Source organism: Pseudophryne corroboree, chromosome 4 (genome assembly GCF_028390025.1).
Source record: "Pseudophryne corroboree isolate aPseCor3 chromosome 4, aPseCor3.hap2, whole genome shotgun sequence".
Taxonomy (NCBI): domain Eukaryota; kingdom Metazoa; phylum Chordata; class Amphibia; order Anura; family Myobatrachidae; genus Pseudophryne; species Pseudophryne corroboree.
In genome coordinates this window covers 128,518,502-128,530,832 of record NC_086447.1, presented here as the reverse complement: position 1 = coordinate 128,530,832, position 12,331 = coordinate 128,518,502, and positions in this window count along the sequence as shown.

Here is a 12,331-nt window from a genome sequence, read left to right as displayed (position 1 = left end):
CAACCATATTAATGTGTAGATTCATTTGATACTTGTTATTAAGTTGTAGGACATTGCAACAAATAATTATGAGTAAATGTATAAAAGCTAAAATCACTTTTATTAGAACAATAGATATTCCAAACAGGTAGTGGACAGGAAGCTCAGGCCAGCCCCTTTGGACGTCCCCAAGGCTGAACCTGATTAGCATATACAAAGAGACTAGTGACTCATCATGAATGAGTAAGTTCCCTCCCCCAAAAACTAGATAACACATTGCTGATCACACAGGAGCTCAGTTCCTGTTTTGGTCTCAGCGTAAGATGGAGTCCCAGCATGATTTTACAGAGAGAGAGAGACATAAGCATTGAGGGAATGGTATTGTATTGCTGGCCTGTAACTGTATGTAACTGTAACTGTATGTAACTGTATGTTTTAATTGCTTAATGTGTGAGTGTAACCATGTAACTATAGGTATACTGTACATTGTAATATATATTGAATCCATATCCTTTTAATAACAAATATATACATCAATGAGCTTTGGAACTCAGATAATGTGTGGGTGTATTGTTTTTCTCTTATGGGATGCAGTGTTTTGCGATGTACAGCGCACTTTTATCGTATATGGCAATAAGATGCGCCTGGCGTCTGCAGTATATATTAGAGTGGGCATTTTAAATATTTGTGAGAAAGCAATTTGGCATTCACAGATGAGGATACAAGGGAATAAACAGAAAAAGAAAGAGTCCTTATCTGTTATTCTTCCGGCGCTGATAACAATTAGTAATTAATTATATAAAGTGCATCAATAGCAGCTGAGTAGGACAACTTGCTAGGTTGCCAATTAATTGGAAAACAAGAGAAGAATTGTATACTCTGCGCTATATAACCACTGTATCAGAATAAACTATAGTGTGCAGTCTGTCATATAGAATAATTGACTCAGTAGAACTGTGAAAATATAACAATAAATTCTTTATCTAATAATAAAAAACGGTATACATTTTGTGCAGAATAAGCAGCATGTATTAAACAACAATTAATCTATAATCACAATTATTATAGCATATAATGAGATAAAATATCTTTGTTGTATTATTAAAAAGATGATGAATGAAAGAACACTGGCGTCCCAGTGATTAGTAAATGTCTCGTAGGAATTAATCACAGCTTTGTTTAATAATGAACTTTTGTGTATATTGAGGTATATTTACCCATGTGCAGATTTCTGGGAGTATGGATAAACCGGATCCGTTAATATATATGTGCACATCGATGGGTATGCAGTTTAAATTAAAACTGATTAGAGCTGGTTTTAAGCAGGCCGTATATTTTTCACGGCTACATTCCGGATAAATATAGTTCTTATTAACCTGTGTAAAGATCTCCAAAGAACCCACCTCCTCAAACCGGGTGTTAGACCTCACTGCAGAGGCCAGTAGCAGTCACTCGGTACGGGAGAACGGAAAGCTGGACGTCTGTGGTAATGGCAATCGCCTCAAGCCGGGTGTTAGACCTTCATGCAGCGGCCAATATCACTCACTCGGTACAGGTAGGAGGAGGACCTGACGTCTGCAGCACAGCACTTGGACGGATGTCAGCGTCCTCGCCGAGAGCCGCTGGCCGGAGCGCCCGGCGTGTAACCAAGCCGTAATGGGATGTAGCTGTGGAGATCGTTAGCTGTGAGACGGTTTAGCAAGATGGGTCAGCAAGTAGTGCCGAACAGCTGAACTTCGGAAAGTGGGCGTCAACGCGTTTCGTCTCCTTGGCAACCGGAGACTTCCTCAGGACGAAGTTCAGCTGTTCGGCACTACTTGCTGACCCATCTTGCTAAACCGTCTCACAGCTAACGATCTCCACAGCTACATCCCATTACGGCTTGGTTACACGCCGGGCGCTCCGGCCAGCGGCTCTCGGCGAGGACGCTGACATCCGTCCAAGTGCTGTGCTGCAGACGTCAGGTCCTCCTCCTACCTGTACCGAGTGAGTGATATTGGCCGCTGCATGAAGGTCTAACACCCGGCTTGAGGCGATTGCCATTACCACAGACGTCCAGCTTTCCGTTCTCCCGTACCGAGTGACTGCTACTGGCCTCTGCAGTGAGGTCTAACACCCGGTTTGAGGAGGTGGGTTCTTTGGAGATCTTTACACAGGTTAATAAGAACTATATTTATCCGGAATGTAGCCGTGAAAAATATACGGCCTGCTTAAAACCAGCTCTAATCAGTTTTAATTTAAACTGCATACCCATCGATGTGCACATATATATTAACGGATCCGGTTTATCCATACTCCCAGAAATCTGCACATGGGTAAATATACCTCAATATACACAAAAGTTCATTATTAAACAAAGCTGTGATTAATTCCTACGAGACATTTACTAATCACTGGGACGCCAGTGTTCTTTCATTCATCATCTTTTTAATAATACAACAAAGATATTTTATCTCATTATATGCTATAATAATTGTGATTATAGATTAATTGTTGTTTAATACATGCTGCTTATTCTGCACAAAATGTATACCGTTTTTTATTATTAGATAAAGAATTTATTGTTATATTTTCACAGTTCTACTGAGTCAATTATTCTATATGACAGACTGCACACTATAGTTTATTCTGATACAGTGGTTATATAGCGCAGAGTATACAATTCTTCTCTTGATTCACAGATGAGGGCTCTCTCGGGATATCAGAGTCTTAATGATGCACTGTACATTACAAACACGGCTGTAATCGACCGGCTCCGATGGACGCATCGCGACGCTGATGAAAATAACATCCACGTGTATTGTTGTGATATCAGTAAGCCAATGATATGAAATTTCAAGGGACAATGCATTTCTCATAATATTTAAGATGCTAAAATTTATTTTTATTGTTGCAAAACAAAGTTCAAATAAGTCATATTGTGTTTGATTCAGATTGGATTGTTTATCTGTTAAGTAGGGTTAAAAGTACATTTAAAAGTTGCTGCATAGCCTTGATATAGTTTTTTTTTAACTCAGGCCTAAAATAACTTCTGGTGCTTGTATAATGTGTGATTTCTTTGTGACAAAGGAAGCCGCATGGTCTGTCCTCCATTTTGGACTAACCACATGGCCTGTCCACCATTTTGTGTAAACCTCATGGATGTGGAAGGGGGAGGAGTGTCCATTTTAGGAAGGTCATTTTCTAAATAGCTGATTTTCAGTCTGCTCAGAATAATCAGTTTCCTTGGTCACATCGAACACCATTTATGAGTTACCAATGCATTTATTTAACCCATGCCATAGTCAATTACAAATAGTTTCAGTTGGGCCTAGTGAGAGTAAATGGTGAGATAAATGCTTGGCTTGGGGTAAAAAAATTGCACATAGATAGAAAAAGGAAAGAAAGGGTTTTTTTTTCTTTTTCTCTTTTTCCTTCCAAGACTTGTAGAATCTGCTTGCTATAGGATAGCCATTGAAATGCAAATTAACCTGTGTAACTGCTTTTTTTTTTTTTTTGCAGTGGAAAAGCAAATAGCTTTGATATGCAAATAAGAGGTAAGGGGTCTCATAGGAGACCAGTGAATGGTACATATATATAATATTATTATAATTATGTGTATATTTATATCAGTGTATGTTCTGCAAGATAGCTATCCAATCTGAATCATATCATTTAAATTATTGATTATTGCAGTCATTATAGATCTGTGTGAAATAGGATACATTTGTTGCTATATAGGTAAATTTGAAATAACAGTATTTTAAGGAAGTAAGGGGGTAATTCCAAGTTGATCGCAGCAGGAAATTTTTTAGCAGTTGGGCAAAACCATGTGCACTGCAGGGGGGGGGAAGATATAACATTTGCAGAGAGAGTTAGATTTGGGTGGGTTATTTTGTTTCTGTGCAGGGTAAATACTGGCTGCTTTATTTTTACACTGCAATTTAGATTGCAGATTGAACTCACCACACCCAAATCTATCTCTCTCTGCACATGTTATATCTGCCTCCCCTGCAGTGCACATGGTTTTGCCCAACTGCTAACAAAGTTCCTGCTGCGATCAACTCAGAATTACCCCCCATATGTAAAGACACAAACGCAGGTCTGCATAAAAGTTTATACAGAACAAGTTGTGTCTAGTGGGCAATAGTAATTAGTATTGTTCACATTTATAGAGCTGTGTGATTTGTTTTATTGCGGACACAGTGTTTTGTACACGTGTCTCGGACAAAGTACAGGACTGCGCACGCAGCGTAAGAGACACGCACGGTCACGTGTTTACGCAAAGTGTGTAAGAATGTGGGTGCTAAGTACAAATTATACAATAGTGTCGTTTAGTTCAAAGGTGGGATAGTAGACATTTAATACAATAGCACAAAACTACCCGGTTTCTAAAGCAGATTAGTATAAAACTTTTGTTTAAACTGTATTGCCTCTGGGGTAAAGCTGCCTATCTAAATGAATTGAAATTTTCTGTACAGAAAAAAACCAAAGTGTATTTGAGTGAGCGAACGGTAGGAGTGAGTGGATATTGAACCCAGGGAATTCGGGATCCCATATTGTGGTACATCAAGTAAGTGGAGGCTTGGTGGCATGAGGCGGCTGACTCACGTTAGTATAAGGTTTAATACGCAAATCGTGAGGAGATTTGCAGAGGAGCGTAATAGGGAATTGTGCATTGTGTAGTATTGAAGTAAAAAGGTTTTTTGTTACGCTCCGAGCTGAGGGTCACAGTTTGTACAATGACCCGTGGTTGTACGGCAGACAGGTAACAAGTACCTATACGCTGTTCGATTGGACCGCGCGTTTGTGGGTGCGATAGATAGCACAACTTGATACCCTTTTTACGAGTTGTTTGCATAGAATCGCGGTATCATTAGCGCTGTATAGAGCATACGCAAGCGTGATTTGTGTATAAAAGTGTATAGGGAGTTTTCGCTGGTCTCTCTCAGGAAAATCTCCAGCGGCAGATATTTACTGGAAAAGGTAAGTCACTCCTAACACTTCCAGTAAATAGAAACCAATAGGGCCTCACTGGGTACGCGGTGTTCACTATTGGAGTGAGTCGTGGTACTCAGCGGAGAAGGAGCGAGTGAAAGCGCTAGGTGTCTTTCACCGTCTATTTGCGGTGTGCATTGGGGATTGCGTTTATTGGCAAAAAATCCGCGATGGGATCCAATTGCACAAGCAGTGGGCGTTTGGTAGCTAGGGTTCAGGTTGAAGAAGAGTTGGGACCGAGAAGGTTAGACTCGGGACCGAGAAGGTCAGAATTGCGACCGAGAGGGTCAGCAAGGTTTATTATGTGTGAAAAGTATGGTTCACACACGGAGGCTTTTTGCAATGCATGGTTATGTATGACTGACAAAGATAGGGTACCATTCCCTAAGGTGGGCAGCTTTGAACCAGAGGTATTGCAGTACTTAAGGATAAGGATATGTCTGATAAAATCCAGAAAACAAAGGGTCAGACATACAAAGTGTTTAAACCTGTGGCAGCAGGAGGGGTTGGTGAGTTTGATCCTAAGGTATTGCAGGTGGTATTTCTAACCAAAGTCATATAAGACAAGAATGGAAATATAAGAACTGTTTGAACTTGTAGCAACAATAAGCAAGTAGGAAGAAAAAAAGAGAATGCAAGTACACCGCCATATGTAGATGTGGAAGCAGTTACGGCCAGCATACAAACTATAGAAAATAATAAAAATATGAAAAATATGACTCTAACCTATATATGTACTAATGAATGTTGAAGTTTTATTTAGAAGGAGAAGGTGACCTGATTGTTTTCAGCCATTTCTCATGCACCCAGAGGAGTATCCAACCGGTAAAAGAAGAGCAGTAGCCTGTGGGGGAAGTGGCTGAGACCAGTGGAACAGGTAAGTATGGTATCATTCGTGTACATATATAGTAAAACCAAAAAAAAAAAAAAAAAATCAAGAAAGTAACATCAGAAATGGAGAAAAACAACCTGTCCGCACATTAGTATTTGCCAGTAGGAAAGCGGACAGAGACAAGGTAACCCCCGGGTATTTCTTTCAGTTACCATATAAGAAGTATTCATTCCTAGTAATGCCCCTAGTCAAGATGAGCTCAGAAATGTTTGTTGGACCATGTACAGACCCTTAATACGGGATGAGAAGGATTGAATGAATACTTCGCATGACCTAGAAGCTTGTTAAACTTTTTTTTTTGTCTCTTGCAGAAATAGAAAACTCTCCATCTGGATAAGACCACTGGTAAACACTAATTCGGCAAATGGGAGGTGGCTGTCTCTGTGCAAATGGACAGGCTCAATAAGGCATTGAGTGTCAGGGTGCAGACTTCTTTGCAAAATTGGAAAGGGGTCACAGTAGCTAATCTTAGATAGTGTGCTATTGAACATCACAAGAATAGTGCTAGGCGCAGGAAACAACAGGTGGAGAGGTTGAGGACGGTAAGTATACTGGCACATACAGGAAAGACCCATCAGTCCATACCCCAGATCCCTAATGGTCAATAATATGTTACACTTGTAGGAAGGAAGGGCATTTTGCCAGAGATTGTAGGAGTAGTAGGACACATAGTCAATATAGATCCCCTAGACAGAAAACACAAGCCCCATTATTAAACACATAGACGGGACCAAGGAACATATAGTAAGGAATCATAAGCCATATAGAAAACACAGATTCGGCTAATGGGAAGATCAAAATAAATGCAACATTACCCTTTGACAAAACTTGCTGGGGTTAAGATGGGGCCTCTAAACTTTTGCTTCTTTTTCCTAGCAGAAATGGCCCCTGATTAATTTAATTTTGTTAGATATGATATACATATACTGTGCTCCCGCTCAGGAAGTACAAAGTATGTTAGACACCCACGAAGACTAATGTCGCATTCTACTGTTCTAGATGCATGTTCATCACAGGTAGAGGAAATTATCTCACAGATACCGGGTTCCCTATGAACTTAGTATGGAAAGGACACTGGATTGATGGCTGGGATAGTCCCAATAGCGATACGACAAACACAGAATTTTTTTCAAGGGGAGTAGACCAAGTAGAGAATCACTTCCCCGTAGTGCCCAATCCAGTTGTCAAATTTTTATAAAATCTTCTTCACCTCTACAAACCCATCTGTCACCAACCTCTATTCTATTTCTCTACAGTTTTCCTCTTCATCTTTTGCGTTCACACAGGGTGGTACAATACATGGACCCAAGTACAGTTCAAACTCCACATGCCTAGGTCCTTCAGAGTTCTGCTCGAACCCAGTATATCTCAACAGCACGATGACACCAGTATTACTGCAGTGTGCCTTGTCATGAACAAAGGGTGGAGAATGGGAATACTGGTGAAGGGAAATTTTGTATAGACACTGATATGCCTGTTGGTGAATGGCAAACCTGACATTCTCTTTTTCATTTTCTTCTTCTTTCTCTCCTCTAGAGATGTTTCTTTTTTCTTTTTTTTCTTTTTTAATTATGCTCATGGTACTCTACATTGCAAACACACGATAGTTAAATTAAGATACAAAAATTTGTGTTCCCTACAGGAAAAGGCAGTCTGGAGGACAAAGGGGTATGGCCAGGAGTCCTCAGGACTGTGGACAGGTGGACACGGTAAGCCAGTAGCCCCCAGAGCATACCTTCCAAGTCTAGCTGAGGTGGCACACGGTCTGACTCATCTAGGCAAAGAGGGTATGTGCAGGCTGATGAGAGCCTACTGGTGTGCGCCAGGATTCTATTCTCATGCAGGTAAGAGAGCAATGACCTGTCTTGCTTGCTTGAGGAAGAATATTGGTAAAGCAATACCAACAGAGCCATCCCATATCCCTCCTGCAGACGGATCTTTTTAGGAAATAAAAATCGACTTCGTAACACCCTTTAGGAATTATTGTTATGCACTGATGTTTTCTCAAACTGGATAGAGGCATTTCCTGCCGCCACGGATACTGCTCTGTTTACCGCAAAGAAAAATTGCGCAGAAATTTGTATGTAGATAATGGTACCCCTAGAAGTAGCAGCAAAGCTTGAAATTGTACTATTGTGATCATAGATACTGCCACTAGTATTATGTAGCATCGGAACCACTCCCAGATCTTCCCTTAACGAATCACCTTCTTCGAAATTTGTTTTTGTTTTGGTATTTGTGTTTTTTGGGGTGTTTTTGGAAGACAACCTCATGTCATGATTGATCCGCACAATGATCAGAAATACACCAATGAGGTGACAGTACAGTACCTTGTTGAGATGAGCCAGCATTTGAGAACTTGACAAAAGAACCTTAAATTGTTGATTGCTGGTATGCCAAATACTAACTGTCTTGATTGTGAACCAAGAGACTGTGTGATTGTTCTTACGCTCAGGTTGTCTAATAGACAGGTGGGAAGGACCATACCAAGTTTTGTTGACAGCACTATCCCAGTAAAAGTAGCCGAGAGAGAGACTTGGGTCCATGATTCCCATTGCAGGAAAGTTGGTAGTCCGGAAGGAACTCGTAAATGGAGTGAGATCGCAAAAGTATCACCAGAGACTCTGTTCCGTGAAGACTGAGAGGCGGCACTGTTGAACACTACCTGAGCATACTAAAGGATTGCAGAAAGACCAGTCATTGTAATTGATTTGTTATGAACAAGAGTTATTTTGTTCTATTTCTCTTTTCTCTCTTTCCCACTGACAAACATTTTTTTTTTCAGGATATTCTATTTTTGCGAGGTTTTTTATGAGGAGTCGAGTGTGGGACTGGAACCGGTTCTGGAGGAAGGAGTGATTTCCTTATAGGATCCCAGGATTAGCCGATCAGTTTGTTAAAATCAGAGAAAAATCAAAGGTCTATGTTACGCACACCAGTGCTAACAGGAGTATACCGGTGTATGAACAGAGAGGGAAGCGAAGCAAACGAACTCACAGACAGTATAACATAACATACACAGGAGGTGATGGAATAACTAATAAACACAAAGTGAACGGAGAAGCCCAAAGGCTCAGGAATTGGGTGTCTCCCTAGTGTCAGGAATGCTCAGATGGAATAGAGCGGACAATGAAGCGAGGTGTAGTGATTTAACATGTGGAGCACCTGAAATGATGTTGCTAAGAGCAACAGAAAAAACCCCAAAGGGTTACCAACGGGTGTGGGAATAAACTCCTTGGTCAGAGATAGAAATATAGACACAAGGAGAGTATCCACAATCCTAACCCCCACTTGCAGGGCACAGGTTCAGCTTACTGCCACTAAACTGACACCTGGACGCCCTGCACAGTGAGGGAGGATTAAGCAAGCAGGTCTGAGAGTACAGCCGCAAACCTGCTGGGTTCACAGAATAGCAAAAGAACCCCAGCAGGTCAAACAACTGACTCCAGTCTTACTGCTAGGTCCGGATTGGCAGAATGAAGTACCGAATCCCAAGGCCTATTCGCAGTAAGCAACAAGTAAATACAAAGTCACACAGTACTAGCTAACTCTCTGGAACTGACTAACAAACAAAGATTCAGCAGCATTTGCCTAGCCTGAGAGGATGGTTTATATAGCAGGTGCTGTCCACGCCCCACTCAGACCTCAGACTGTGAGCACAAAACCAGCGCCGGATTCCCTGCCGTGCACAGAGCCTGTAACCACTACACAGTAAAAACCCGGACCGGAGTATCAGCTGCGCTCAGGTTACTTCGCTAACACTTGCCTCCCGGTTGCCATGGCGACGTGGCAGCACAGAGCAGGAGATCCTAACAGTACCCCCCATCTGACGAGGGGTCAAAGAACCCCTACCACCGGGTTTATCGGGGAACTGCGAGAAGAAAGAGCGTATCAATCTGGGGGCATGAAGATCACAACTGCGCACCCACGACCGCTCCTCCGGGCCATACCCCTTCCAGTGCACCAAAAATGACAGCCGACCCCGAACCATCTTGGAGTCAAGAACCATTTCAACCACAAACTCCCTCTGACCCCGTATCAGAAGAGGAGAAGGTCTTCCACTGGAAGAAGGATTACTAACCGCCAGTTTTAAAAGGGAACAATGAAATGTTTTATTGATACCCAATGAACGGGGCAGATCTAACTGAAATGCCACCGGATTAATAACCCTGGTGATCTTATAAGGGCCGATGAACCGGGGGCCTAACTTATGAGATGGCTGTCTCAACTTCAAATTCTTGGTGGACAACCAGACGAAGTCTCCTAATTTAAGCTGCAGGGTCTTCTCCGCTTATCAAAAACCCTTTTGGTCACTAATGACACAGACACAAGGGCTTTCTTCACTTTCCTTCAAATACCCCTAAGGACCGAAACAACAGAGGAACCACCAGGCGTGGAATCCAGGGGGTCAAAAGAATTGGCCTTAGGATGATGCCCATACACACAAAGGAAGGGAGAGATCCCTGTAGCAGAGTGAGCCGCGTTGTTATAGGCAAACTCCGCCATGGACAGATGAGCAACCCAGTCAGTATGACACTTGGAGACATAACACCTGAGGAACTGCTCAAAGGACTGGTTCACCCTCTCAGTCTGCCCATTAGACTGTGGATGGTAGCCTGACGACAAGCTCACAGAAATCTGGAGATCAGAACAAAATGCCCTCCAGAATTTGGCCACAAACTGGGATCCACGGTCAGAGACCACATCAAGTGGCAACCCGTGGAGGCGCACAACATGCTGCATAAATAACTCAGACAGGCGTCTGGCCGATGGCAACCCAACCAGTGGAACGAAATGCGCCATCTTCGAAAACCTGTCAACGACAACCCAAATGGCTGTCATCCCCGAGGATTTGGGCAAGTCCACCACAAAATCCATGGAAATGTGGGTCCATGGCTTAGACGGAATAGAGAGTGGATGTAATGGGCCGACAGGAACCCCTCTAGGAGTTTTATTTCGGGCACAAACGTCACATGCCCGAACCCACTGATCCACATCCCTAGCCACCGAGGGCCACCACACCGCCCTAGACAGCAACTCCCGAGTTCTGGCAATACCCGGATGCCCTGCCGACCTCTTGGCATGGAATTCCAGGAACACTCGCTGTCTTAACCTAGGAGGCACAAACAAGAGACCTATCGGAAGGTCTGGAGGAGCCTGCTCCTGTGCTCTAAGGACTAATGACAAGAGGTCCTGGGTAATGCCCACTTTAATACATGATGGGGACACAATGGGCAATGGCTCCTCGGTGGTCTCTTGAACTGGAGCAAAACTCAGCGAGAGCGCATCAGCCTTGATGTTTTTTGACCCAGGGCGATATGTTATCAAAAAATTAAAGCGAGCAAAAAACAAAGCCCATCGTGCTTGCCTGGCATTGAGGCGCTTCGCTGACTCTAAATATGCCAGATTCTTATGGTCGGTGAGAATTGAGACCACAAACTTAGCCCCCTCAAGCCAGTGTCTCCACTCCCCGAGTGCATCCTTTATAGCCAACAATTCCCGGTTACCCACATCATAATTCATCTCGGCAGACGAAAATTTACGGGAAAAGTAAGCACAGGGATGAAGGCGATTATCAGACACCCCTATCTGAGAGAGCACTGCCCCAATACCTATCTCAGAGGCATCCACTTCTACCACAAAAGGACGCTCTGGATCTGGGTGTCGCAGCACCTTGGCCGAGACAAATGCCCTTTTGAGACGGGCAAAGGCCGCTTTGGCCTCACAAGACCAGTGAGCAACATCCGCCCCTTTCTTAGTGAGTGCCACCAAGGGGGCCACTATAGACGAAAATCCAGCGATAAACCGTCTATAAAAATTTGCAAAGCCCAGAAAACGCTGAAGCACCTTCAAACTAGTGGGCTGCACCCAATCCAGGACTGCCTGTACCTTAGAACCCTCCATTTGGAAACCTTCTGAGGAGATAATATACCCTAGAAATGCGATTTGCTGGACTTCAAACTCGCACTTCTCCAGCTTCGCCCCAAGCTGGTGGTCTCTGAGTTTCTGGAGGACTAAGCGTACATGCTTCCGATGTTCCTCCAGGGAATGAGAGAAGATTAGGATGTCATCTAGATAAACAACTAAGAATCTATCCAAATATTCCCTGAGCACATCGTTCATGAATTCCTGGAAGACTGCCGGGGCATTAGAGAGCCCAAAAGGCATCACCAAATATTCATAATGCCCTGAGTGGGTATTAAAGGCAGTCTTCCATTCATCCCCCTCTCTTATTCGGATTAGATTGTAAGCACTGTGTAGGTCAATCTTAGAAAAAATGGTGGCAGTACGAAGCTGGTCAAACAAAACCGAAATGAGAGGCAGTGGGTACGAGTTTTTAATCGTGATACGGTTCAATTCCCTGAAGTCGATGCAGGGTCGCAACGAACCGTCCTTTTTACCCACGAAGAAGAACCCCGACCCAACTGGGGACTGTGAGGGTCTGATAAATCCCTTAGCCAAGTTCTCCTGAATGTACTCTGC